This window comes from Primulina huaijiensis, chromosome 1 (assembly GCF_012295235.1).
Source record: "Primulina huaijiensis isolate GDHJ02 chromosome 1, ASM1229523v2, whole genome shotgun sequence".
NCBI classification, from domain to species: domain Eukaryota; kingdom Viridiplantae; phylum Streptophyta; class Magnoliopsida; order Lamiales; family Gesneriaceae; genus Primulina; species Primulina huaijiensis.
The window spans coordinates 4,591,099-4,596,068 of record NC_133306.1 but is presented as its reverse complement, the minus strand read 5'-3'; the positions used below and the strand labels follow the sequence as shown (position 1 = coordinate 4,596,068).

The 4,970-nt window shown below is 35.8% G+C and overlaps 1 pseudogene; it reads left to right on the top strand.

The window, feature by feature from the left end:
• The first annotated feature begins 301 nt into the window (after nucleotides 1-301).
• Nucleotides 302-4,762, top strand: LOC140978939 (putative ALA-interacting subunit 2; annotated as a pseudogene).
• Nucleotides 4,763-4,970: the final 208 nt, after the last annotated feature.

Here is a 4,970-nt window from a genome sequence, read left to right as displayed (position 1 = left end):
ACGTGAACTTCTGAAAAATGACGTGAACGAGTCAGAAAAACATTTAAAGGAATGGACACAAAAAAACGAAAATATATATATAAATACACCATGGAACGTCCGCGCTTACGCCTCCACGTTGGAGCGTCCGTGCTCCACGTTGGAGCACGATCCGTTCTTTGTAAGCACGGACCGTGCTCCACGTCCGCACCATCCGTGCTTACGAAGAACAGATTACCGTAAAAATGAAACAAAAAATTTTTTACCATTAGTTTTGAAAAAAATTTTAAAATATACATTAGTTTTTAAAAAAAACCCATTTCTTGTTTCGGTATCATCCTTCAATATTATTTTGCCGGAATGATTTTGTAATTATCCAGTTTTTTCTTGATTTATGAAGATTTATGGGGCGCAACAGTCGGATCTTTTCAAGAAATCAGTTTTTTTTGGAGTGAAGTTTCGTTCAATTGTCGGAAGAGTTTCGGTTTTCTTCGGTTTTAGGGTTAAGAAACTGTGTGCTGTACTGGTTCATCGGAATTTGGATTGAACGGAAATGGAAGAAGTACGCTCCTTCACACCTATTGGAAACGAAACTGATCCAGGATCGTTCAGACAAGGCTGCTCTAAAGGTGATTGCGCTGTATTCCATCTTTAAATCCTTTCCTCAATGTTTATTTAACTAATTTGTAGCAATTCCGAGATGCATATTAGCATATGTTGCATCGAACTCTATGCCGAGGGTTTCGGAATCTTTTTCAAGCTACTATTATGTTTGGACATCAAAATTTTGCATTCTAAGTTATACTCATACTGTAAATTAGGTATAGATGAAATATTCTAGAACCGTACGTCTTGATCACACAATATTTGTTCTTTTGCAGTCTGCACCAGTTTACTCAGCAAAATCTTCCGGCTTGTAAACCTGTCGTATCACCTCAATGGGTGGGCAAATGACTGTAATCCTTCATTTATATTTATAAACCGTGAGCATTCAAATAACCAAGCTTGTAAATTTCAATAGTTTTGTGTTTTGTTCATGATAGGTTATTTCGATATTTTTTGTGGTTGGAGTAATCTTTATTCCGATTGGGCTTGTTTTTCTCCATGCTTCACAAAGCGTAAGGAGTTTTAATGCAATTAATTAACGTGTCGACAAAGGAGTTGATTTGATGGAATAAAATTTATGAATTTAATGGATCTGAAGATTGGTGAACTTTCCATTGTAGGTTGTTGAATTAGTGTACAGATATGATGCTGAATGTGTGCCAGAACCATTCAGAAGCAATAAATTGGCATACATCAAGGATAGTTCGATTTCCAAAAACTGCTCCAAGGACTTGAAGGTCGTGTTTCTGATGCTATGTGATAATACAGTGAGATTTTATGTCACTTGGCAATGGTTTCTGTTTCATCATGGTCAATGAACATGGATAGAGATTTTGTAGAGCACGAGCATTGATGAATTTTTTTGGTTTAACAAAATTTTACTTCCATGACAAGAGTATTCATGCAATAATCAATTTGTATTATCAATTTGTCTAACAAATTTCTGCATTGCTTGGGATGGTTTATAATCTGTTTGATAAATCTCTAAATTCATGTAGTCAAACTGATCTTGATTACATGATCCATTCTCGAGTCATTCACCTTCTTCTAAGACAAGTTACCATTACTTAGCAGATAGACTTTGACTTGAAAACTTATTTTTCGTTCGAAATTATTTTCTCCACTTTTTTGATAAAATACCGCTAATTTGTCTTGAATGCCTTGAAAATGAAACAGAATGACTTGGTTTCCATGGGAAAGCTGTCTTTTGGTATGATGATCTATAAACTTTTATATCACTGAGCGATGATCATTACCGGCCAGAGCTTTCTTTAAGCTGTTTGAAAGCTTTTTCGAACTTGCTTAACACATTGGTTCAAATCTCATAAATTGGTTTCCTTGAATGGTCTTTGTTATTCACAATTTGATTTGTGCCTTCTACCTTGTTCATAGATTCACAAGCATATGAAAGCTCCAATATTCATCTATTACCAGCTGGATAACTACTACCAGAACCATAGACGGTAAAAAATACTATGTATATTTCAATCCGTTTATGAAACACTTGTTTATTTTAGTGCTTCAGTTCTTTCTAATATAAATGCTGCAGTTATGTTTGCTGCTGCATGGTTGTGTGGACTTTTCATCAAATTTTTTTATTACATGTATTTTTTTACTTTATTACATCAAGGTATGTTAAGAGTCGAAGCGATCAACAGCTCTTGCATGGACTTAAGCACAAAGATTCAAGATCCTGTGCACCTGAAGATATTGACCATGGTCTCCCAATTGTCCCTTGTGGTCTGATAGCTTGGAGTTTGTTTAATGACACATACACTTTCTTCCGCGGGACAGATGAGTTGAAAGTTAACAGGAAGAAAATTGCATAGAAGAGTGATCGTGAACGTAAATTTGGGAAAGATGTTTATCCCTTCAATTTTCAAAATGGCTCTCTAATTGGTGGTGCAAATCTTGATATAAACATTCCGGTGAGTGATTACGTTCAAAGCTTTAACATTTTAAATGCCAGATAGCGGTGCAAAGATTTAGTGGGGTGCTATGCTGAAAAGGATGGTATAATTTGTTAGTTGCCACTGTCTGCAGCATATTTAAACAGACTGCTGAAACACAAACTCACACATACATACTCCCTGTCTCTCTCGCTTTTACGCACAAAAACATGCATAACCAAAAAAGTGACTTATTTTCTTATCTAGGTGCGTGTGGATGGAGTCGACCTCAATGCAAAATGATCTTTTTTCCTCAGTGTTTTTAGTTTCTTGAGGTCTTCAAATTGCTTTTGCGACTCAACCAAATACTGTTCTAGTAACAAGTATTATCAGTTGCATGAGTATGCTGTTGCCTTTTGCACGAGGGAAAGAGAAAAGATACTATACCATGGGCTACATTTCCCTTTTTGTGAATTAACTTCCATTTTAACATTCTCATAATACACTCAAGGTCATGTTTTTTCTTGGTAAGATTTCTTCTATTGGTTTGATTAACATTTTTTTATTTAAATTCAAAGTTGACCACTAACTAATTTAATTTTATATTTTCTCCTTGTTGGATTGCATAAATTGCAAAACCAGCTAAGTGATCAAGAGGATCTCATTGTATGGATGCGTACTGCTGCTCTCCCCACTTTTCGGAAGTTGTATGGAAAAATTGAGGAGGATTTAGATGCTGATGATATCATTTTAGTTCAACTTCTGAACAATTACAACACCTACAGTTTCAGCGGGAGCAAAAAGCTTGTACTCTCGACATCAAGTTGGCTAGGCGGCCGTAATAATTTTCTGGGGCTGACCTACATATCAATTGGCATTTGCTTTATATTTGTCGCTGTTGTCTTTTTATTGCTTCATGTCAAATTTCCAAGGTAAATCCTCAAATATGTGAACGGGCATACGTGCACTAATTAATGGAATCTAAATCTGATTCTCATTCTTTTTCGCCATTGTGCACTTTAAAAAACGATACTTTTAAAAAAGAAATTAGAGTGAGTCTCTTGTATACTGCAACTACTGTGAGACCCATGTAAAGATTTTTCCTTGCATAACTTAACCTTCTTCTTTTCATTCAATAATGTTGCTTCAATCTGTCCCAAATTTAAAGGGTAGTTGCTTGGATTTGAGAGTCACGTTTTTATATCTGTGATTGCAGGCCATATGGCGATACGACTAATTTATCCTGGAATTGGAGTCCGATATCTAATTGAAGGTCAGTGACATTCTTGGAATTATGTTTTGATTTCTTTTTTAATATGCGAAAAGTACCTCATACTCAAATAAGTTGTCATACGCCAATGAAATGACACTGCATAAAAATTGAGTTGGCAACTGATGTATGTTGCTTCACTTGCTTGTTAGGAAATTATATTTTGATGCCAAATTTTGTGTTAAGACTTAAGAATAGAGGAGAAAACGGCCAACAAATCAAAACAGCGGGAACTTTCAATTGAAATCAATGAACTCAAATTTTAGGAAAAAAAAACCATATAGACATGACATATTTCATGATACGATTATACAAACAGAAAAATATATTTAATGATGTCACAAAAAATTAAAATTTCTCTATTTACATATGGGCACCTATCAGACTAGTTAAGCTTCTCACAAATCATCACACAGCTTTTGCATGAATTTCATTCAATCAGCTCTTTTCCACACGAACCTACACGCTCTTCCAGCCCACTTCTCGAGAAATTGAATCAGGGATTGATTCGTAACCATTTTCCTGCATCACCGTTCATGTATCCTACATTTTTCCATCAACTGATTCATCAATCCAATCTGGGATGCTGCCACTTGACATATGCTTTTTTGTAGTGCCGAAGAGAAGGAAAATAATTGAACGGTTAGTGTTTCTTGAGATATATATCTAAACTAAATGGTGGCAAATCTGTTCATCAAGAGGTACGAGGCAAAGGAAAGGATGACTGGTAAGAGGTAGAGCACTTTCTTGCTGGACATGGCCATCTTTTCTGAGCCTTCTTCGACAATCGTCTCCAGTCTCGGGGCATTTGAAACCTTGTGGGGACAAATGAGAGGAGATGGTGCGACCTCAACCCAGTTCTTCATATAGCTCATTTGCTTTCCCATGGTAGTGTCTATATTTTCTTGTGAAAGAAAGAAGCCTTTTTTCTCTTTCTTTCTTTAAACTCTTGTAACTGTAATTTGAAGAATTAATTCGTGAAAGATGGGGTATATATAATGTAGATTTTGTGATGAAAGTAGGGAAAATGTCTGGAGAAAATTGCATGGAAGAAATCAATGGCAAAAAATACGTAACAAGGTACGCCCATCTGTCAATTTGTTTGGTTCGAAATGTTCCCAGAACAGTTTCAAGAATCAAAATATTGATCAGCCCTGAAAAAGCGGGATTGAATCAGCACGATTTACTATGATGGGGATGACTGTCTACCTTAAACGCGGCTTTGA